This window comes from Ambystoma mexicanum, chromosome 13 (genome assembly GCF_040938575.1).
Source record: "Ambystoma mexicanum isolate Mex_15411 chromosome 13, UKY_AmexF1_1, whole genome shotgun sequence".
NCBI lineage: Eukaryota > Metazoa > Chordata > Amphibia > Caudata > Ambystomatidae > Ambystoma > Ambystoma mexicanum.
In genome coordinates this window covers 208,257,267-208,281,338 of record NC_090938.1, presented here as the reverse complement: position 1 = coordinate 208,281,338, position 24,072 = coordinate 208,257,267, and the positions used below count along the sequence as shown (strand labels likewise).

At 48.4% G+C, this 24,072-nt stretch overlaps 1 protein-coding gene and 1 long non-coding RNA gene across 4 annotated transcripts in view; one reads left to right on the top strand and one right to left on the bottom strand.

Annotated features, from left to right (window-relative positions):
- The window catches only part of LOC138521097 (zinc finger protein ZFP2-like), a 120,564-nt gene extending 118,067 nt beyond the window's left edge, over positions 1-2,497 (bottom strand). For all 3 annotated transcript variants that reach the window (XM_069633663.1, XM_069633664.1, XM_069633662.1), the window contains exon 1: positions 2,250-2,497. The gene's annotated coding sequence lies outside the window, so the exon portion shown is untranslated. The remainder of the gene's footprint in view (positions 1-2,249) is intronic.
- LOC138521098 (uncharacterized) overlaps positions 1,319-24,072 on the top strand; it is a 109,637-nt gene continuing 86,883 nt past the window's right edge. The window contains exon 1 of the long non-coding RNA XR_011282934.1: positions 1,319-1,540. This is a non-coding gene — a long non-coding RNA (uncharacterized lncRNA). The remainder of the gene's footprint in view (positions 1,541-24,072) is intronic.

Genomic DNA, 24,072 nt, shown 5'->3' with positions numbered 1-24,072 from the left:
AGGGTCCTACACCCCACCCTCACTCAATGCACTGATAATTTAAACCAAGAGAGTGGCTCTCTCTGCACTTGATCCTCCCCTTCCCTGTAACCCTCTGTGCACTTGCTCCATCTGTACGCACTGTGCCTGAAGATCGTCTGTCTCTGCTGTCTTCACCCCTTAATTGCAATGTTAAATCAGCAGAATCGCCGCCAGGCATATTTGCTGTCCCCCAAACCGTTAATTGTATTTTCACGCACTTACTCTGCCTGTGAAGACCATTATCGTCTCAGAATTTCAAGGGCTCTGTGCGACTGTTTGTTTTTTCCCTATGTTCCCACCCTCCTTGAGCGCTTTGAAACACTTGCCTGTGTATAGTTGCTATATAAATAAATAGTACCATACCAGAGTCTCACACAAACATGCTGGCACCAAAAGATCACTGAGAACTGGGCGCGCCAAAATGGGTTTTAAGGCCAAACGTCCGTGCCAAACCAGCCTGCGCCAAAATGGGTCTTAAGGCCAAACGTCCGTGCCAAACCAGCCTGCGCCAAAATGGGATGTACCGGAGCCCCGAGCAGCTGCTGCCATGTTGGTATCTGACTACACAGCAACATGTTTCTTTAATTCAAGACATTAAATGTGTGATTTGCTCGTAAACCAGCATGAGACTTTCATGCTGATGTAATGCCATTGATTTTGTATGGAAAGGTCTGCTTTTTCCCCCGGCCAAAAAGCAGGATTCCATAGGAAATCATGGTAAACGCTTCCTGCACGAGAACATGACAAGCAGCCAGTGCTTTAAGTAGTGCTTTAGGTGGGTCGTGCTGAGCCCCGGCAGTCTCCAAAAAGGGCTCCCGACTCAGGGCCCACCCCCAGACTAGCCCCAGCCACGCCGACACCTCCGTCAGGCAGCTTGTGTAGCCGAAGCACTGCAGTTACACAAGCTGCCTGCAGGTGTCAGCACTTCGGAAGTATTGACACCTGCAAGCAGCTTGTGTAACCGTGCAGGCTTCGGCTACACAGGCTGCTTGATGTCTCTGTACTCAGAAACAGGAGGAGGGCTGGACTGCCCAGCTCTCCTTTTGTTTCTGAGTAAATAGTAATCAAGCAGCATGAAGCCAAGGGGTTTCATGCTGTTTGATGAAATTCGAAAACGAAAAGAGAGCTGGACAGTCCAGCCCTATTCTACAGCGACATCAGTAGGGTGTCCTTTAATTCAAGGAGCCTGTATTTAAAGCTTTGCCTACGATCGGATTCTTGGATGAAAGGACTGTCTGCTGTGTGAGCTAGGGCACACTGGTGTCACACCTTTGGTGCGCCCAACCCCTTTTGTTTAAAAAGAGTGCGCGCCAGCTCTACTTCTATTACCAGCGACCCCCAAACTTAGGTGAGGGGCTCTCCATGGGGGCGTGGCCTAAGTGGGACACGCCCCCTATGGAGACTACTGCCCGGATTTCTAATCCCACTTGAGGCACTGCAAGCGGCATTTACTATATGCACATTGCAGAGCGCAAACATTAGGTGTAAAGAGATTTCCGACAGGAGGACCTGTTTGCACGTAAGTACAAACATATGCGGTTGCCTAGAGTAAATTTACCATGAGCAGTAAAATGAGCTCCTTAATGTTTCGGCTTGTGGCTGCTAATAGATAATCTGCAGCCATTAACATCCTCGCTGCTTTCTTTTGCGCCCACAATGACTTGAGCACCACACGAGTCCCTAGGACTGTTTCCCCTAACTGTAGGCAAGGCGGCCTCCAAAAACCACATCGAAATGGGCCCTGACATACTGTCACTGTGCTTACATTAACATTCAGTGTAATTTTACCTAATTACAGTAACTAAAGTAGATTCATATCTTAAGGGAATTGTTAGTGTATCGTCAGATTCCCAAATTCACCAGCTTTTGGTTGGAAAGTAGGCCCCTCTCGTAGCATATAAATGTAAAACATACACATGACCATCTGTTGACAGAGATGACGAAAATTGCCAGGGTGAGCTCCATACATGCCAACATTTTGCCACAGCTGGGAGGGAGATTTTGTTACAGAAATCGGGAGAAGGAAATGTTCCCATTGGATTGAATTGAGGTTACAAATATTTTAGGAGCGAGAAAGTCAAAATGAGCAACATTTTTGATGAAAAAATAGGGAGTCTCCCGCCCAAATCGGGAGGGTTGGGGAAAAGACACGTAGTAGCCGGTCGGCCCCGTGACAGAGATCGCAGCAGTATTCAATATATTTCTATGAACGAAGAACATTTTCCTACCCGAGCAGAAGTAGAAATATTTCCCTGCTCGTTTCCTGCAGGCAGGGACTGGATAGATGCCGATTCGTACGTAAGGGTCGGAAACTGTCCGGACATCGCGATGGAGAGCATTCGACAACACAGATATGCAGCCCCTTTGTTTTGTGTTTTATTTTTTATATTATGCCATTATTATTATGTCTCATCTGCCAGGCGGTGGCAGAATGAGAAGAAGCAGGAAGTCCGTCTGTTCTTAACCACAATCTCTAGTCTTTTTTCCACTATGTGGAAAGAGGATGTTACGCAATAGTTTCTTCCGGGGCAGTAACGGCAGAGACAGCACCAGCAGCAGCAGTGGCTACAGCTTACACATGAAAACAGTTTGCATTGCATCGGTGTTCTATCTTCGGCATCTAGCCTGCTGAAAACTAATTCCTGTCTTTGGCTTTGCAGAAGTGTGTGCCAGAAGGAGAAAGAATCTGTCGGGTCATGACTTTCCATGGCAACACCAAAAACAGTTAATTGGTTGTTCTTAGATACTTCCTAGGTATTTGATTTGCTCTCCGGCATATCTGTGCATCCGCCATTACCTCGACGCCCCTCTACCCTCCTGCCAGTACTTACGTTTGATACCCAGCCTCCACCGACATGAAACGTCTACCAAATTAAAAATGCAATGCCCCTATCCTAGGAGGTATAATACTGTTGTGGCCTGAATGGATGACAGGACGCAATAGGGTTTCTAACAGTCTTTATTGACTGAGAACAAGGGAGAATGTCTTAAGGTGGACTGGTGGCGCGGGGCGCTTACTCACTGTTGAACTGACCAGGTCCTGTGCTTCCCCAGTTACTTCACTGTGGAAGGATTGTGCTCACCGGTGGCACGCTGTAAACTCATAGGGCCCCCATGAAGCCTCCATTGGCTGTGGTGTTATGCCCTATGAGCTGTAGAGATGGTCCTGGAGATGATTCTCCTTTCTGTGAAATCAGGAGCAGCGCTCCTGTGCGACCGCTCTCGCTGGCAGGGCGCCAACTGTGAAGCGGGAACGTTTTCCCGCGGAGCGTGGGCTCGCGAGATCCCGTGCATCGAGATCTCGCGAGAACACGCTCCCGCGATCACGTGATGTCCCCACACACCTCCTCTGCTGGAAAAAGGAATGGGAGGTCACTCCATGATGAAGTCCGCATATTTCCCGGGCTTCCTTCTCTCTCTCTGGGGCCTGCCAGGATCCGGGTATGTAGCGGGATCGATGAAGTGTCCTTGTGAGGGTGCTGGTGAATCGGGATCTCTTTGCCCAGCTCCTTGCTGTGATCCCCTGGGTGTGGTTGGGAAAAGGGAGCTTGCGAGATCGTTGCGATGTTGCGGCTCTACGATGTCTCCACTCGGGAGATGATGGTTCTCGTATGGCTCTTGGCAGACCTGATCTCCTCCAGTGTCTCCAGGGGAGTGTACAGTATCATCTTTCCTGCGGTACATGGCTACCCTCTCTAGATTCCATCTCCTGCCATCGCTGGTGCGGATGTGGTTTGTCCCTCTCTCCATGACTTCTATGGGACTGCTGTATTTGGAACCTGTGATGGTGTCCTTGTGGGGAAGTCGTATCTTCACCAGATCCCCTTTGTTGACTTGTGTGTGTCGAGCGGCTCGGCGCAAGTCCCCCTGTGCTTTCATTGCTTCTTTGTTGCGCTGCATGCGGCACGTTACGTCAGCCATGTCGACGTCTTCGTCGGCCCTCACTTGCTGAAGCCATGGTGGTACCAGTGAGGATGCCGCCCTTCTCCCCCTCAGCAGATGGAACGGAGAAACACTTGTGACGGCATTGGGGGTGAGACGGTGAGCCGCTACGGCTTCTTTGACCGTCTTGTATGGGTCTAGGCCCGAGGCGTGGGCCAGTTGCAGCGCCCCTTTGATGAAGCGGTTGGCCCGCTCGACTAGGCCATTTGCCTGTGGGTGGTATAGACTCGCTTTCCGCTGTTTGATGTTGTTAAGCTTGAGAAATTTTTCCATTTCCCTGGATACTAGTTGGACTCCGTTGTCCGTGACGAGTTCTTCGGGCAGGCCCTCCCGCTGAAATATGGCGGTGAGAGTTTCAATGACTGTTCCCGTAGTGATGTCCGGGGTGAAGTCAGCTTCCACCCATTTGGAAAAGTAGTCGACCAAAACTATCCCGTATCTGTGCTCAGGGGGCATGTTGTCCAGCGGCCCTATGAAATCCAGCCCCAATTTTCGCCACACCCCTTTGGGGACTTCGGTGGGCAGCATGGGGGCTTGCCTCACGGCTAGGCGCTTGTCGCTGTTGGAGCATTCGTGGCACCTGTCGACCATCTGCCGAACGTCCTGGTCCATACCTGGCCACCAGTATGCGTCGCGTATCCTTCTTCTGGTCATGTTGCACCCTAAGTGGCCCGAGTGTGCTCTGCACAGTATGACTTTACGGATTCCGCTGGGTGGGATGATTTGATCACCTCTGAGAATGAGACCGTTCATGGCGGTAATTTCCTCATTCACCTTCCAGTAGGGGCGAAGGCCTTCAGGGATCGCTCTCTCGTTGGGCCATCCATTTCGAACCCAGGTGCTTACGTGCCTTAGAGCGAGGTCCTGCTCGAACTCTTCTTGCCAGTGGCGCTCGCTCATTTCCATGTACTCGACGTTCCTCAGGTCGCCGATGGACGCAACGACACATTCGTCTTCCAGGAATGTGGTGCCGGGGGCGCTTTGGTTGAGGAGCCTGGACATGCAGTCCGCTTGTGCGTTTTTCCAGCCCGCAATGTGTTGTATCTCGTAGGTGTACTCTTGGAGCTTCGCGGCGATCCTGGCCAGTCTGGGGGTGGCCGTCCTGGTGCCGCCCGGGCTCAACATGTGGATTAGCGGCTTGTGATCGGTGATCAACTTGAATCTTGTCCCCCATACGTATGATCTGAAGTAGTCGACGGCCCAAGCGCATGCCAACATCTCTTTCTCTACCGTAGAGTAATTCTTCTCGGATGAGGATAATGCCTTGGATGCAAACGCCACAATGTTCTCTGTGTCGCCCTTTTTCTGGGTCAAGGTGGCCCCTAGGCCGTATGCGCTGGCGTCAGTGGTGATGTAGGTGTCCCATTCAGGGTTGTATGGTTTAAGGCACGGCGCGTGTAGAATCCTATTCTTGATTTCGCCGAAGGCCTCATCTTGTTCTGGGCCCCAAGAGTACGCTGCCCCCTTCTTCAGAAGCTCCCTCATGGGAGACGTGGTCTCAGAGAACCTGGGGACGAATTTGGCATAGTACTCAGCTAGGCCTAAGAATGAGCGCAGTTCCTCTTTAGACATCGGCGCCGGCGCCTCAGTAATGGCCTCCATGAGGTTCCTTTTGGGGCTCACCCCATCACTCGAGATGCAGTACCCAAGATACTCTACTTTGTTCACCCCGAAGACACACTTTTCATGGCGTAGGCGAATGCCTTCCTCCTGAAGCCTGGTTAGGACTGACTTGAGCGCCTTGTCATGGGTCTCGCTGTCCTTGGCGTATACCAGAATGTCGTCTTGGAAGAATGAGACATTGGTGAGGCCTTCCAATAGGGAGTTCATCATCCTCTGGAATGCGGATGCTGCGGACGATAACCCGAAAGGCATGCGGGTGTATTGGAAGGTGCCAAAAGGAGTGATGAACGCCGTCAGGGGGCGGGAGGACTTGTGTAGGGGGATCTGGTGATAGGCATCCCGCATGTCCAGCTTCGAGAAAATGGCCGCCTCTTTCATCATGAGGACAATCTCGTTGATGCTGGGGAGCGGAAAGCTATCCGTGATCACCTCCAAGTTCAGGCTTCTCAGGTCGATGCAGATCCTGAGGTCGTTGCTGGACTTCTTCTTAACTAGTACCACCGGACTCAGCCATTGCGAGGATTCCACGGTTTCGATGGTTCCTTCCTCGACCATCTTCCTCAGGTGAGCGTCCAAAGCTGGTCTTGCGGTGGCAGGCACCGCCCTTACTTTGTGCTTGACTGGGGTGGCGTTGGGTTTTAGTCGAATTTTGTGTACGAAGTTTCTCACTTTTCCCGGTCTCTCGGAGAACAGGTTTGGAAAGATCTCCTTATAGTTTTGCGCTGCTCCTGACGAGATCATGAGCACCTGTTCCGGAGTGCTGGGATCTAGTTTCATGCTGAGTTTGTGTTGGTCATCCCACCCCAGCACGGCAGGACCTTTGGGGGAAAAATACACCTTGGTGGTGGTAGACCTCCCCTTGAAATCGATGCGGGCCTTGACGTAGCCCAACAGGTCGACCGTTGCCCCTCCAAACACGGTGGGTTTTTGCCTGGTGGATCTAATCTCCACTCTTTCTTGTCCCATCATCTCCTTGTACGTGTCGATGGGCAGAATGGTGAGGTCGGATCCCGAATCAGCCATGACGCGCGTTTCCATTCCGTCCACTTTAATGGTGCAGTGGGGCTTTTCCCTCCTGGCATGGGGGGCATTGACCATGACAACCATGGGTCTGTCCAGCAGTTCATCCTCATCGGTGGAGGTGCAGTCACCGTCGACACGGGACACGGTTTTCTCCCGCCACATGCATGCTGGAGCCACGTGGCCAATGCGTCCGCACTTGGAGCATTCTTTATTCCTGGCGGGACAGTCGCGGTCGTTCGCCATGTGCTTGAGACTGGCGCATCTGTAGCATTTCAGTGCCTCCTTTTTCCTGGGACTTTTGTCCTTGGGGCCGTCGCGGGATTGCTTGTCTCTGCGACCTCTCCATTGTAGCGCCGCCATTTCGGGCACAGGCAGGTGACTTCCCGCCTCCTTGCGTCTGCTGGAGGTTTCTTCCTCCGCCCTGGCAATCTGGATGGCTTTGTCGAGGGTGACCTCCTTCTCCTGGATGAATTTGTCCTGCACTTTCCTAGAGTTGGTGTGGACGACGAGCATGTCGCAGATGACCTGTTCTGCATTTTCTCCGAAGGCGCACAGAGAAGCGAGTTCCCTCATCCTGGTGATGTAGTCATCCACGGTTTCGCTCCCTTCCTGTTTGCGAGTGTAGAATCTCAACCTATGCAGTACAATATTCTCCTTATTGGTGAACCTCTTCATGATGCGACGCGTGGCTTCTTTGTACACGTCGTCGTCATCGGCGTCTTCGTCGGCCGCCGGTATTTCTTTAAGGCCTGCAAAGATACGTTGACCTTCAACCCCTAGCGCATTCAACAGCATCGCCCTCTTCCTGATGGGGGCATATCGCGTGCCGCCCACCGCTTCCAAGTAGGTGGAAAAAAGGGGTTCCCATTGCATCCACGGAATCGCCGGAGTCCCTGGCAGGGGTAGAAACGCAGGGGGTGGCGTGGCGCCTTGCATGGTGGGTCCGTGGGACTTCAGGTATCCTCGTCGCCAGTTATGTTGTGGCCTGAATGGATGACAGGACGCAATAGGGTTTCTAACAGTCTTTATTGACTGAGAACAAGGGAGAATGTCTTAAGGTGGACTGGTGGCGCGGGGCGCTTACTCACTGTTGAACTGACCAGGTCCTGTGCTTCCCCAGTTACTTCACTGTGGAAGGATTGTGCTCACCGGTGGCACGCTGTAAACTCATAGGGCCCCCATGAAACCTCCATTGGCTGTGGTGTTATGCCCTATGAGCTGTAGAGATGGTCCTGGAGATGATTCTCCTTTCTGTGAAATCAGGAGCAGCGCTCCTGTGCGACCGCTCTCGCTGGCAGGGCGCCAACTGTGAAGCGGGAACGTTTTCCCGCGGAGCGTGGGCTCGCGAGATCCCGTGCATCGAGATCTCGCGAGAACACGCTCCCGCGATCACGTGATGTCCCCACAAATACCTCATTTTTTCCACTCAACTTCAGTTAATGTTTTTCTTTCCCTCGCTGCTGAGCTCTGGCAACATACGTGCCACCAATCTGAAGCTCCTGGGAGTGAAATTTCAACACAGAAAGAGAGAGAAATGAAGGAAAACATTTTCCTTTAGGAAAACATATTACTTTTCAAGGTAGCTCAATGGCATGGATGGAGATCCAGGTGCGTGGCTGTGCCTTTTCTTAGTCATCCTCTTCTGATTCTTGTTCACTCAGCTGGTCTGATTATTCAGAAGAGCGCTGCAGACCCAGAAGCAAATATCTGGCGATGCGCCCGGTAACCTGTTGATTCAGATGGCAGGAGTTTACCCCCTCTGGAAGTTCCTAGGTCTGGGGGGAAAACCTAGCGATAGGCAATTTCCCAATTTGGAGTTGCTTTTTATAACTGATATGAGGTGTTGTTGGATTTTAAGGACCCTGAGCGATAGGTAGGCCATAGTTTATGTCCAAACTGTACCCTTTGAAGTGGAAGGTGGTGGGTAATTATCCCATTTGTCCAGTTTGGTGGGTAGTCTTTCCATGGGTGCAGAAGAAGCATCAGTGCCTTATCCTGTGGACTGGAAGGTGGAGGCAGCTTTTAAGAAATTCTATGCTGGGGCATATTAGGCTCTAAGAACTAATACCTGTGCTTCTTGTGCTGCACAGAGAGTTTTGGGGCTTTTTCAGAAGCTGTTCTTGACAATCATGGAGGGAGCTCCTTGGGCGCTATTTTGAGTCAGAAGAAGGAAGTAGGCACTTTAAGGACATGGTTTACTAGAATGATTAAAGAAAGTGTATACAACCTAACGTTCCCTATCATTATGGTTGGTACCTGCCTAAGTTACTAACTAAGGTGCTTGCCCGTCAGTCATGAATGTCCCAAAAGCATATGTCTGCTGTCCAAACCTACCCTAACTCACCACACCACTATGTAAACTCAGTTATATTTGGATAATGACTCCCTTCTCCTGAGGGCACCTCTAGTACCAGTCTATAGGGTTCTTTTTCAGTGTATAATCTTTAAATAGTTTTTCGTGATTCCTTGGATCAGTCTCTGTAGTTCTTTTAATGTGCTCTTGGTTTCTTCTTGGAAGCTCTTTATGGGGATCTCCTTCAAGCTCAATAATTTGACTGTTTCCAGCAGATTCTTGGAAGGAAGTATTATTCAGATAGTCTTTCCCCCTGCTGGCCAATTATAACTCAACTTACTTTGGCCTATTGGGTCATGCACTCTGTTCAAAGGTCCAGTTCAACTGAACTCTGACTCGTAATACTCTCGCCTTTTTTTAATATTGTGTCCTTTTTTTACAACAAAATATCCAGTTTCCTCTTTTCCCAGGGTATTATTCTTCATTGATCTTCTCTTATTATTCAGATTCTCAAAACTTCTTTATTTAGTATCCCAATAATTCAAGTTCATCTGCTTCAGTGGTAAGTTTGTCTCATGACTTCCACTGAGACAAGTTGATTGAACGGTATAATGATCCCTTCTCAACGTGACATTGTTCCTGTTCTCCCTGTTAACTTCTGTTGTGAAGGAGAACGTGCTCAGGAGTTGCGTTCCTCTGAGACCCTCTCTCTGGTTTAGGACCACCGTCACCTTCTCTTTCTCAGCGTCTTCCCCATTGCAGCTTCTCTCCTTTCTTCAGTGTCCTGGTCTTCCGACGAGGAGCCGGACCCCTGTGGTTTACTATGCACAGTGGTATCTGCAACGGTTCTCGGACCGGCTGTTCTCCACGAGGCTTCCATGGTCTTGCCATCTTTTCTTTGGGCTCCTGGCCTGCTGGGTTCTCGTGCTGGAGTTGCACCGTGGCTACGGCGTCCCAGTCTCTTGCTCTGGGCTGTTGCCATGCTAGTTTCTCGTGCTGGGGTTGTGCCGTGGCTCTGGTGTCCCAGTCTCTTTCTCCGGGCTCCAGTCCTGCTGATTTCTTGTGCTGAGGTTATGCCGTGGCTCTGGTGTCCCAGTCTGCTGTATCAAGCGAGTTTCAAACTTGCAGGCTTCCTGGTTTTTGCTAGCTCTGCCTCCTCCAGGTGTTACACAGTGCAGGGCCTTCCCGTGCCTGCATATTGTTCCTCGCCTATCCCCCTCGCTTTATTTAACATACTCGTCCCCGTAAATTAGCGAACTCAATTTAAAGAGATATGTTCATTTTTCTGTAAGAGACTCATCAATTATGAGTTCTTCATCCCAGTCTTGTTATTCAAAAGGTTCTGGGTTTTGAGAACATCCCATGTAGGCCACAATATATTCAGCTCTACGGTGTTCCTCTTTGGAACCAGAGTCCTTTTCCCCTAAGGGGGAGACTCTCCCGGGGAGGCCCCACTTGCCTCGACCCCTAGGGAGGGTGTTGCGAAGCGGGCTCACCTCCATACCCTCACAGGGGGACTTCCCCTTGGAGAGAAGGGACTAATTCCCTTGATTCATCACAGCAACCGTTTTGGAGGAAATGCATCTTCAACTGCAATTCTTGTCCGACCTTCCCTTTGATAGTGTGCAGGCTGTGGCAATGACTCTTGGAGCTGTTGTGTCTGGTAGGTGGCTTTCGCTTATCAGAGACTGGCACTATGAATGCATATTGAAACATCCGTTTGAGGGGGCAAAGTTGTTTGGGGACCTGCTGGAAGATGAGGTTCACAAGGTCTTTTAGGCAGAGAAGTCTTTAAGTTAGAGAGCAAACTGACAAGCTCAAAAGTAAGACTAGGACATCCACTCATTTTCAGCAGTCTGGGTTTCTCGGCCACAGGCACGCATCCTCAAGAACCGCTGGAGCGCGTGCAAGCGGGACGAGGAACCACCCCTCTGCTGGCGATGGTATTGACCATATTGTTTCCGGGTCCATGCTGAGATGGCTAGGGTAGTTTGTTTGTTTGTTTGTTTGTTTATTAATTTGTATAGCGCACCTGACCCAAGGGTATATGGGCGCTTAAGCTTCGAGTTACAGGCAAGGTAGGGCACAATTGTACAGTGATGAAGCAAAGGTATACTTGACAAGATAGCAATTAGTGCATAGACAATAATATTCTGACATAGTGCAAAATACATTCTTGCAGAGGGTATGCATTCAATCATGGTAGGTTAATTGTTGAGTAACCAGGTGATGACCTTAGTTCTGAAAGGCTGGAAGGTGGGTGTAGATTTGATATCCAGTGGAATGGTATTCCAAAGTTGTGAAGCCAGAGCTGGGAAGCTGGAACCACCAGCTCTTTTGAGGGAGAATTTGGGCACAGTCAGTTGTAGTGTATTAGAGGATCTAGTTGTTCTAGTGTTCTGTCTTAGTGTAAATTTGTTAGTGAGATAGGGAGGGGCAAGGCCGTTGAGTGCTTTATAGGTGAGGCAGATGGTTTTTAGATCTATTTTTTGTTGGATGGAGAGCCATTTGCATGCAATTCTGGTAGCCGAAATATGTTCTCTTCTGGGAATATTCAGGGCGGCACGGAGTGCATTATTTTGTAGAACTTGCAATTTATTAATTACCGTTTTATTGGCACCTACATAGAGACTATTGCAGTAATCTAGTTTAGATTGTATAAGTGCTCTGGCTAAGGTGAGGCAGTTGTTAGGGGAAATCAGCGGTCTACAGGCCCTGATTAGTTTGCCCGTGTAGGCCGTGGCTGAGGCAGTCATATTAATTTGTTTGGCTAGATTAGTATTCGTGTCGAGGTAAAAACCAAGGGTTTTTACACTCTTGGCGATAGGGATGGTGTTGCCGTCAATGGTAAAGCTAGTGTAGCTGGGACTAAGTTTCCGAATGGTGTTGGGTGAGCCGACAAAGAGCAGTTCAGTCTTGTCATCATTCAGGCAGAGGCCATGTGTGGCCATCCATGCCTGAATGATGGAGAAGACTTCATTGATCAAAATGGCGTCCGAATTATAGTTGCCGGATAAGGTGAGGAGTATCTGGGTGTCATCTGCGTAGTTGGTGTAGGTGACACCCAGATGGTCCAACTTGTCGAATAGGGGCTTTGTAAAAATGTTATACAAAGTAGGTGATACACAAGATCCTTGTGGGACACCACAAGTAATAGGGATAGGGTCGGCAGCTGCTAGGGGTGAGAAGACCCGCATGGTCCTATTGTCCAGGAAGGATTGGATCCATGAAATTGCGGAGTGGGAGAAGTGTACTGCCAATGACAGATGGTTGCACAGGATTTTGTGATCAACCAGATCAAAGGCAGCGGATAGGTCAAGAAGAAGAAGGATGCCAGCTTTACCTTTATCTTTGAGGTCGTCTATCTGGCACTTGAGATCAACCAGGGCCGTTTCTGTCCCGTGTAGTGGACGAAAGCCGGACTGGCGAATTCCTAGTAAATGGTTAGTCTCGAGGTGATCCTGGATTTGTAGATAGGCCACTCTATCAAGAATTTTTAGTAAGAATGGGACAGTGGTGATGGGTCTGTAATTCGTGGGTATATCTGGGTCGAGGGTAGTTTTTTTTAGTAGTGGTAGGACCCAGGATTGTTTCAGATTGCTGGGTACCGAGTTATCAGAGAATGACAGGTTTATTAATTTTGTAATTAACGGGGAGAGATCCCTTGCAGCATCTTTTATGATCTGTGCGGGACAGCTGTCCCCCTTGCAGTTCGAGGGTTTCAATGATGCTATAATTTTTTGTACTTCGGGTATGGATACCTTTTTGAAGGTAAACCCTGGGCTGGTGGCTGTAGGGGGGGAGGGGTGGGGCTGGAAGTCGAATCATAAGTGAGTTGTTGTTGTTTATTGTCAATTTTAGACTGGAGCCCTGACATTTTGTTAACAAGGGCATTCTGGATCCCTGTGCACCATGGTTTATCTTTAGTGCAGCTATCCGTGGGAGGAATGGGGTTTTCTAATTCCTTTAGGATGTTAAAGAGCTCCTTTGAGCTGGAACTTGCCTGCACGATCCTGGAGTTGAGCGATTCTTTCTTTGCGCGTATAATCTCATTTTTGTAGAGAGTGGAGATATTAGTGAGATTCGTTTTGTTAATTGCTGAGGGCGCTGATTTCCATAGTGCTTCAAGTTTACTTTTTTGTTGCCGGAGGAGTTTAAGTTCTGGGGTGTACCATGTATTCAGGTGCGCTTTTGGTTTCCCTTTGCGCATTTTTAGTGGGGCAATAGTGTCAACTGCTTTGGCCATGGAATCATTATAGACGTTGACCAGTTGGTTCAGGTCAGTTGTGGCTGGTAGTGCGTTCAGAATAGGGGTCACCAAGGGTATTAAGGCTTCCGCTGTGATGTTACTCTTTTTCCTAGTTAGACAGGCTGGTGCAGTAACAGGTTTGTTATGCACTAGGTTACTAGTGTTAATGTCAAATGGGAGGAAATGATGATCAGTTCATACGAGCTGTATGGGATCCTTCATGGTAATGTTGCAGTTAAGGGCGGTTACCCAATCGAGGATTCTACCCTTCGAGTGGGTAGGTTTGGAGCAGAATTGTTGGAGGCCATGCTCCTCTAATGCTGTGGCCAGGGCAGTGGCTGGGGTGTCGAGGGGGTCATTAAACCCAAGATTGAAGTCTCCAAGTATAATCATTTGTGCTGAAAGTTTCGAACTTTCGGCAACTAGTGAGGTGGTGTCTTCCTCAAATGAGCCTGGTGGGCCCGGGGGTCTGTAAATTAAATGCATCGTAATAGTGCTCTTAGGGGACGTTTGTAATTTGAATGTGAGATGTTCACATGATTTAAGTGGAGGAGACGAGGCTAGTCTAATATTAAGCGAGGACTTGAAAATGATAGCTACACCGCCTCCTCGTGCGTTGGGTCTATCTGCTCTGAGGATGGTATAGTTGTCCGGTATAGCTAGGGTGAGAGATGGACCTGCAGCATCATGCAACCAGGTTTCGGTAACAGCAAGGAAGTCCAAGTTGTTAGTTAGAATAATGTCGGCTACTTCTATGGAGTGGGCGACTAGTGATCTAACATTTAGAAGAGCTCCTTTAGGAATGGAAAGGGTGGAATTGCTAGGTATTGCAGTGTGATTGATAGTCTTATTGGGTCGCTTAGCTAGGGGTATGCTAGTCTTATGGTGGGTTCTGGCACCAAGTCTCTTGTTCTGATCAATAGGGGTGAGGGTGGTGGTTCGAGAGACAGTAAGGTCAGCAGTTGTGGAGGTACTGGGGCCAAAGGTGGGGCTTGAAGTACTTATATTGGTAGGGTTCCGCTTGGAGGTATCTAGGTGCTTGGTAGCCGGAACATCAGAAAAGTATGTGTGGTAATGGTTCGGAGAGGCGGATTGTGAGACTGGGAGGAAGGCAGGAGTGGTAGGCAAGAATGGTGTGGGGCATATGATAGGGTAATGTCTTGGGCAGGCCGGCCTGGCTAGACCATTTTTATGGGATGTGTAGCTATTGCCATTACAAGGTATGTTACTTTGCATGACACAAAAGGGGAACATGATTGCGATGAGGCAGGATAGCATGCTGTAGCAGGGGCGGCTTGCAGGAGATTGGCGAGTATGTGGCATTGGTGACATAAGGTAGGCACACAGCAAATCAGATGCGGTCTGGAGGCAACCATAAGGCACAACACAGTTCAAATGTGGTCAGTAGGCGACCATAAGGCACAACACAGTTCAAATGTGGTCAGTAGGCGACCATAAGGCACAACACAGTTCAAATGTGGTCAGTAGGCGACCATAAGGCACAACACAGTTCAAATGTGGTCAGTAGGCGACCATAAGGCACAACACAGTTCAAATGTGGTCAGTAGGCGACCATGGGGCACAACACAACTCACATGCATTGGGGTCGCATGTTGGCTGGAGTACATCAAAGCATTAGAGTGCGAATACCCAATAGGGCACACATGTGCTGAACTCTCATAGTGAGTTCATTTGCATCAGAGCGCAAAATCCGAGGTCCTGCATAACGGCAAGAGGGTGGCAAGGTGGGTGCAGAGTAAGGCAATGAGCATGAGAGTGACACAGTTAACTGACGGGTATTGATTGTCACAGGAGAGTACAAGGCGCATGCATGTGCACGTTGCCTAGGGCCTTAATGGGGCAACTCGGAGCACTTGTCTGCATTTGTGCCGTAATGAAGCAGATTCAAAGCTGGATGACCAGCACGAACAGAAATAAAAAAAATAGCGCAATGTGGCAGCGCTTACCAGGTATCTGATCCCGGAAGGTTTCCTTGCCAGGTCCGCTACTCCTGCGGTGTCGGGCCTCATGAGGTGAGCTCCTGCTCATCGGCAGCGTTCCAACCGTGTAAGCATGTAATGTCCAGGGGCACCAGAAGGTCATAAATGTATATCGTGGGAACTCGCCACACGCCGTACGCGGCGAACAGGGGCAAACAGGGCCTTAGAATGGCCTTTGAAGGTGGCCGGCTCTTCCGCCTGCCGGCGGATGTTGTGTGCTACGAAGCACGGTTGCTTAGCAACCAGGATGCTGAGCCTCGCTCTGGCGCCGCATCGCGCCCGACATTTTGTTTTTTTTCTTCGATGTCGGCGCGTTGCTGGAGCGCGACCCGGGCCGCTTCTAGGTGAGGGGTGGCCGATGGGGTGGTGAAATGTTGCTCTAGGAGGGGTGGGCAGCACAGGGGTGCTGGTGGGGGCTCGTGGGGGCCTGACTGGGCTGTGATCCTCTTCGTGCCTCGTGGCACGGTGCAGCAGCTCAGATGAGCTGATCCTGGGCTGTGGAGGGTGGGGGCTCCTGCCCACGCCACCTGGCTGATGGTGACTGAATGCAGAGGGGCAAACAGGGCCTTAGAATGGCCTTTGAAGGTGGCCGGCTCTTCCGCCTGCCGGCGGATGTTGTGTGCTACGAAGCACGGTTGCTTAGCAACCAGGATGCTGAGCCTCGCTCTGGCGCCGCATCGCGCCCGACATTTTGGTTTTTTTCTTCGATGTCGACGCGTTGCTGGAGCGCGACCCGGGCCGCTTCTAGGTGAGGGATGGCCGATGGGGTGGTGAAATGTTGCTCTAGGAGGGGTGGGCAGCACAGGGGTGCTGGTGGGGGCTCGTGGGGGCCTGACTGGGCTGTGATCCTCTTCGTGCCTCGTGGCACGGTGCAGCAGCTCAGATGAGCTGATCCTGGGCTGTGGAGGGTGGGGGCTCCTGCCCACGCCACCTGGCTGATGGTGACTGTTTGCTAAACCGCACCAGCAACATGTCAGGTCACACAGCCCCCAAACAGACGTAAACTGTGAACAAATCACAGGCAGAGCTGTAGCTATAGGGCCTGAAACAATGACACAGGGCCATGCTGTGATGACCAGGCGACAGAGCTTGGCCCTGCAACAGAGGGAAACGCGCAATTGAATTCATGGAGTGACAGTGTTCTTTTCCAGCTTCAACATTAGGATCCACTAAACTGAGATGGTTAAAAAGATGTCAAAAGTATGTACCTTTTTCAACTCTTCTGATTGCCTAACCTGCTGGTGTTGGGCTTTTCCAATATTGCCTGTGGTGCCTCTGCACAGGGAGTCAGGGGAGTTTGCTTCGCCTGAGCACCTGTCAGATGCTTAGAAGGATATGAACAGCTGAATTGCTCGTTCATGTGACATTAATGTTCCGTCCACCAGCACATTTTAATTTGTCCTGACGAAGGCTGTGTGTTTAAAACAAAACTATCCACACTGTTGGCCGAAATTTGAGTTGGCAGTTCAAAATATGGATTTTTCTGTGATTGTTCTTAATTCTGGTTGTGTTTTATTATGTTGAATGTAGTTGTCAATATACTGTAACTCCATGTGTTACAGAGGAGTCGCGCACAGTGAATAAAAGGGTGGGGCTAGGTGGGAACTCATTATCACCATTCTATATGTTTACAGTTTGTAATTTACATGCACTTGACCTTGGATGTTTTTTGTGATGTGGTGTGATTGAGGTGAATATATGGTAGAATGTCTAAAATGTTGTATTCATTCTATATTATGTTTCACATTTTAAAAAGAATGAATATGAAATAAATAATGAAGCATTGGTTCACTTCTGTGAGCCATCAAATGTATCGGATTGGTGGTTAACGCCACACAGAATATATGTTCCAATCTATGTAATTGTTATGAGGGCCCTCAATTTCTTGTTGTTTAATGGGTTTCTCATGCCTGGTGGGCCTGGGTCTTCGTCTGTCTCTTCAGCTACAGACAGGGAGAAGGTGAATTGGAAGTCCTCCATATTTGATAATCAGCAGGAGGGGCAGAAGTCCTAATGATTAGAAGCGGCCGGTGTCAGGATGACTGCAATATTTCTGTGGCCTTTGGCAATCCGATCCCAAGGCCCATCGAGTAGCGCAAAATCGACTTGGTGGCTCTTCCCACGCTGTCAGGATCCGTTATAGCACATTGGCCCAGACACAGTCTAAAGAGATTGGCAGTGGAGGAAGGGGGACAAGGAACTGCTGGCCAAGAAGCCGCACAGAGAGTGCCCAGGACCTTTATGGGCCAGGGGTTCTCTTCAATCATCTTTCTTGTCCCAAAGGACTTGGACAAATTCCACTTGGTGATGGATTTGAGGAGGCTTAACACATTTGTGGCCAAACTTTGCTTCAACATGTAGACTCAGGATTATTCCTCTGATGCGAAGAGGGAACTTTCTGGCCTTCATAGGCCCGCAGGATACAAACTTCAATTTCCGGGTCAGAAGTCACATCATCAGTGCTTGCAATTTGCAGTGTGGTAGGCATCTACTTTCATTCCTTGGCTCACCCGTTTGGTCTGCGGTCATCCCCAAGGGTGTTAATAGAAGTATTGGCTCCATTGGTGGCTTTGCTGCTTTTGGAGGGGGTCTTTCTGTACCTGGACGATTGGTTAGGGAAGGGGGTGCTGTCTACACGCGCTCGACTGGCTCAATTGGACTTCTTGAACAACGGGGAAAATCTTATCTTTTGCCCTCATAGAATCTGACGTTTATTGGGATGTAATTTTGAATGGAATGGGCCAAGTCTTGCTCCCATTTGGATTGAGCTGTTTCTCTTGAGGGTTTTTTTTACAGGAGTTGCGCAGGATGGAGATGGCATTTGTCAGGATATTTCTCAGTGCACAGGGCACATGGCATCTTGTGTGTTTGTGGTGATGTGGCACGGTTGCCCATGGGGCTCCTGCTGGCTCATTTTCACTGACATTGGTGCGTGGCCTTGCAGGACTTCGAGGCTCTGCTGCCAGTGACTCTGGTTGGGTGGGGTGTTGCACCGTCCTCTAAGACCCTTCCTTACAAGTGATGCTTTTCAATGGCAACTGGCACAAGACCTAGGCACAAGCTCCCGTGCCACAAAGGTTTCACAGCAATGTTGAAGGAATGCTCGAAATGGTGCGCGTATGGCTCGGAGCATATGTTCAGCCGCATGCAAGTCTCATGCCCACAGCAGCCAAAGCATGGATAAATCAAAACATACTTCCAACAGACAAAGAAAAAAACAACACAATACAATATAATACAATATTTCTTTTTTATTTATTCTTGTTTCAATTGAAATTTAAGGACTAAACAAAACACAAGGGGCTGTTTATGGGATTGCCAACTGTGTTGCCCAAAATCATAGTCACACTAGATTGCAAAAGGGCCAGTTATTTGACTGGGTTTTCCAACTCGTCTCTAATGCACTGTGATGTGCTAAAAGGCACATGCTAGACCACCTCAGTCTACAGCTATAGAACGACCTGACCTAGTGCAAATTGCCATCCGCACAGGTTCAGGTTGTTCCTAAAAAGGATCCCCACAGTAATAAACCAGAGATCCATTCCAGAAAGAAACCTCTTGAGAGGAACCTATCGAAAAACGTTATCTTCCTTGTTTTTAGTGAAACCTGCACCTGCCAACACAGAGAAAACCCATTAAAGAAAACAATGTCTTTCATCTGCAAGGCAGCAGACACATGCGTAGACTGAGGTGGTCTAGCATGTGCCTTTTAGCACATCACAGTGCATTAGAGATGTGTTGGAAAACCCAGTCAGAGTAACTGGCCCTTTTGCAATCCATCCCCACTCGACAAGCTGTGTGTTTTTTCAGTTTCACTTCAATTGAAATGTAAACAATTTTTACAAGTGTTTTTCATGTGTGTGTTTCCTATAAGTTACTGGGTCCCAACGGATTCCAAGCTCCTTGTTTTAAATACACCCAGATTCCTCGATTTCCATTGTGATCCAACGAGAATCATTTGTTATTTATCTCTTTGGGCAGCAGTCTTTTCAATTTTTGTCTCTAGTGAGTATTCCTGCTTCTTGGAAAAAAAACAACTACAGCGATGACCCAGTGAGTTTTATCCCCACTCATTAACCAACTCCACCACTCGTCTTCGTCATAAAACTGCAAGTTTTTAAATAAGAGGCCGAGGTAGCACGAGCGTGCGGTGATCAGCCCCCGGCAGTTCAGGAGGAGATGTCTTGTAGATTCTTTCATTTCCTTCTGTGTACAGAAATGGCAGGAAGCAGAATTGCTCAATTTCCATCTTGCTAAAGTTTTGTTAGTATGCATGATGTTTAAGCAAATTCTCATAACATTTTCTCGGAGCTTCCTGTCCGGACTTTTTGCCAGGTAACTGCGAGTTTCGTTAATCTTTCTTGCATTTAATGGGAACTCCAACAAAGACTTCAATTGGTTTGTTTCTTCCAGCGTTTGGATCCAGTTTTCTAGGATCTTTTTTTTAACTTTTTCTGGGTTCTGGTTGAGTTCAGCTTCCGTGCTGCCTATCTTAGCCAGCAGGAGTCTGTTCTTACTGGTCCATATTCCTAGCCTTTTGCCCTTCCTGGCTTGAATTTTGTTGCTGATGACCTTTAAGATGAAAGGTGGAGAGGGTAACAAAGTTTTTCTATATAGCATCAGCTCATTCCTTGCCACAATGGAGCTTAAAGATGGAAGAGTGAGCTACCTCCTGAGGAGATCATCAAGGAAGATGGAAGGTGCAAGACTTTCTTCCAAAATTGTCCTTCCAACTTTGGCCACAGTTTGCCTGGAAGATAAAGCATTGCCTCCATTCCATATGTGAGGCTAGGGATTACTTTCGACTTGTAGAAAGTCAGTAGCAGAGATATTGTGAAACGGCCATATTTTTTATTGATGGCAACGGATTGCGTTATTAAGAGACGTGTCTTTGCCTTCAGGCATTTCTGCATCAGGACTTCAGTGTTGCTTTTATTCAAGATCACTCCTAAATATTTAAAGTCTTCCACGAGCTCTAGGGGCTGGTTGGCAATCGACCACATAAAGATCTTCTTTGTGGTCTTATGCTTATCCAAAACCATGATCTTTGTTTTTTCTCCATTCATATGTAGGAAGTTGTCTTTCAAATAGGCAGCCAGGTTGGAGATTTGCCCCTGGAGACCTATCAGCATGTGGTTCATCAATATTATATCATCTGCATAGAGCAGACGCAATATGTTTTCGTTGCCTAGAGTCGGGGGAAGGATTTTACTCTGTTCTCGCATCCCTCGTAATCAGCGATGTAGGCATTATACAGTGCCGGGGTCAATGGGCAACCTTGTTTAACTCCACGGCCTGTTTTGATCCAAGGGGAGAGCAGGCCAGTTTGGTTGAGCCGCACACACATAGAAGTGCCTTTGTATAAAGCCTTGATGGGGTTCAAGATTTGAGGCGGACAGGCCCGATGTTTGAGTTTTTCCCAAAGCATTGTTCGTTCGATCTGGTCAAACGCTTGTACCAGATCGATAAAAGGGATGTAAATATTTGGGCGACCATCCAGGACCTTAGCTTTAAATATACTCAGTGCCAGGATGTTGACTGTCGTGCCCAGGTTTTTTACGAATCCAGCTTGGAGTGGATCAGCCATTTTCGAAAGTGTGGTCCAGCGTTGAAAGGTGTCCAGTAGCAAAGATCCAAATAGTTTCCCTATTGAATCGAGCAGGGCGATGGGGCGGTAGTGATTCGGGATGTCCCTGGCCCCTTTTTTAAAAATCGGGACCACAATTGCCTGCTTCCATGAGGGAGTGATTGATGTCGTTTCCACACATTTTTTGAATACTTCTAAGATGAAGAGGCTCCAAGGGGCAATATGTTGCTTTATTTCAAAGTTGGTTATACCATCCGGGCCTGTGGCCCGCGAGTTGCGTTTTCTTATTTTTGTTAGAATTGTGTCCTGGTCCACTGAGATGTCCCATTCGATGGTTGAAAGGTCCTAAATCGAGCTTTCACTTCTGCTAGGAGGACTTTACAGGGTTTCAAAATGATTTATCCAAACTGAATCACTCACTGCGTTTATCAAGGGCCACTTAGAGCTGTTGTTGCTGGCCTTAATTAAGGACCAAAAATCCCTTGAGTTCTTGCTACATATCACACGTAGCATTTGTTCAGCATCGTCCTGATACCGTTGATATTTAGTGTTTCGTAGCCAGGATTTATAGTTGTTCTTAGCAAGCTTGGCTTCTTCCCACAAGGAAGCAATTTGTGACTTTTCTGCTATATGTCGCAGTTTCCTTATGACTTTCCTTTTTTCCACTACTAGTGCGTTGTAAACGTGCATAGTAGGTTTGGTGTGCTTGGAAGTCTTTGTCTTTTGTGGGACCAGAGCAGCCAGGAAGACAGAATAATCTGTAGTAGTGACCAGTGTTGTATTATCTGTTCTCGCCTGGGTGGTGTAGCTCTTCGTGAGTAGCATAATCGCTTTATCTGACAGTCTTATCCTGTTGCCGCTGGTGTTTGTGTCCAAGGCAACGTTCAAGTGCCTCGCCAGCAGTTTCTCCATGAGCCAGGCAGCGATCAGGATGTTATGGTCCTGTGCTTGGTGCGGACCACTTCGAAAGAGTCTAGTAGCGTCAGGAGACTTCGAGAGATGTGAATGTAGTCCATTGTTGCTGCTAGACCATTTCTTTCCCAGGATGGTATCTGCGGGGCGATCCCCAAAGCCACTTGCTGGAGGTTGTTTAAGTCTCTCGTGTCCATGAGCTTATTCCATGCATGGGCGCGTCCGGTGGAGTTGTTTTTTATGCATAGATAAGTCCGCATTCAGGTCGCCCATGATGATAATGTGGATGGACTTCTGACTGGCCATGGTGCTGTCAATCAGGGCTTCAATGCGGTTCAGCAGTATCGTGGTCTTCACTCTAGCTGGATTCCAATAGACGTTGAGTACTAAAATCTCATCTGGTAACTCTGGGGACTCTAGAGCATTCAATGATCGTGGCCAGGATAAATTCTGTCACCATTAGCACTTGTTTTAATAGCAGTCTGCTGCCCATTTTTATTGCCATTATTAATCCAGATCTGGGTCTGCCCTTGTGGGCTTGTAATCCAGGAGAATGGGCTAGCTCGAAACCATCGAGCAGTGGTTTGGTCATAAACAATGTTTCCTGAAGGCAGAGCATGTCAAAATCTGCCAAGAAGACATCAGATTTTCTAATTAAGTGTGAGAAACCCCTCGTATTCCACAAGCCTGTTTTCAGCTCTGAGGTCGAGGCATTCGCCCTGTCCTTGGGCTCCTGGAGGCAGACCGTTCTGCTTTCGTCTAATGGCTAGTTTCTTCTGGAAGAGGTCCGGAGGGGTTCTGCCCATTCATTGGTCATTTCGGTTGGCCTGCGGGATCTGGACTTGTCTCTTCTGTGGCTGGACGTTGTCTCGTGATTTTTCCTGTCTTCAGGAAAGGTTGTTTGCTGGCGAGATCGAGGTCCCTTTGGAAATCTCTCTTTTTCCAGAGTCAGGGGACTTGAGGGATATCTTTGATTTTCCTTGTCTCGTCTGTTGATGTTTTCTCCCTCATGGTTTGATGGTAGATGCCATAGTTTGTCTTTTGGTTTCTTGGGGCGGGACTCAAGGGTCGGCCTAGTTGTTGCAGAGGAGTCCTTCGGCGAGGAGTTGCCCTTAGAGGGCTATGTTGAGGATTATTCCTGGGTCTCGTTTCTGTTCTGTAGGGCGGCTTTTAACTAGGTAAAGCGACCTGTGTCTTCACACTTCCCAATGGGTGAGGGATCTTCCACAATAGATAGGTCGAACCCCAGCCTGGATAGTTTATCCATAGCGTGCCACAACTGTGCCTGCGTGGCGCGCAAGGAGATGTGTAAGAAGGAACTATCCTTCCTCCCATTGGGATTTGGTTCAAGAATGTTTATATCCTCGGTGATGTAACTTGGAAGTGAGGTCACTTGTTGAAGTAGTTTAGATAGCGCCCTGTGGTTCAAAGACCCGTTGTCTTTCCCCTTGCAAGCTCTTTGTAATCTAAAGGGTCTCGTAAGTCTTTGCTTTAGGGTCCCTGGTTCACAAGGTGATGACAGATAGCGTGGGGGTTGACTAGTGTAATACAATGCACTTGGACATGGAGAAAGGGAATGCTTTTTTTTCTACTTATCCAGGAGCAAAGATGAGGAAGAAGTGGTAAGTGAAGGGGGCTTTATACTCAGACGCAGTGGCTAATTGGCTGTTAAGTGGCCAGAACAACCCAGACTTCCATTTCGGGTTGGGGTACTTGAATGTTTTTCTGTGTTTATAGAAAAGATTTTCTTGTTCACAAAGTTTTGAAACATTTCGTTATTTTCTGCTAGTTGAAGTAAAGAAGAATTTAATACTCTGTGCCATGTCTCTCTATAGAATCTGAACCCAACTCCCACTAATAAGGGGGTTTAGTCTTGCAGCCAACAAGCAAAAGGTAATTCATATCAAGTACTGCTTGGCTGTGTGATGGACTTCAGATAGGCTTTAGCAGGCCCTTGAAGTTTGATGGCTTTTTTGCTTGGCTTTATCTTAAAATTCACAGGGGACAAACTCTTAAATAATGATTCTGGGACTGCCAAGCCCAGAGCCAAGAACTGCCCATTCAAGAATAGACAGTGTGCAAAGTGAATGCACTTCGATAACGCCATGGCCGGTCTTTAATGGATCTCTGGAATACCAGTTTATGGGGTCAGCCTGCCATTCTTTTAGTGTGAGACACTTTAGTGATTATATTGAGCCAGAAATGAAGTGTCTCTCTGTCCCTGGTGAAGCTGCTATGTGTGACATTTGTGTGTGAAATGTTCAAGTGATTTGAGTATGTCTTTGGTTCAGGGGTAGTCGGTGGTTGATGCCTTCCTGCAATGTCTACATAAACATTACATCCGGATTCCCAGAAACCTCACGAAGATCTCTTTGTGTACAATAGCATTCAAAAAATGTTTTCCAAAAACATATATTTTTAA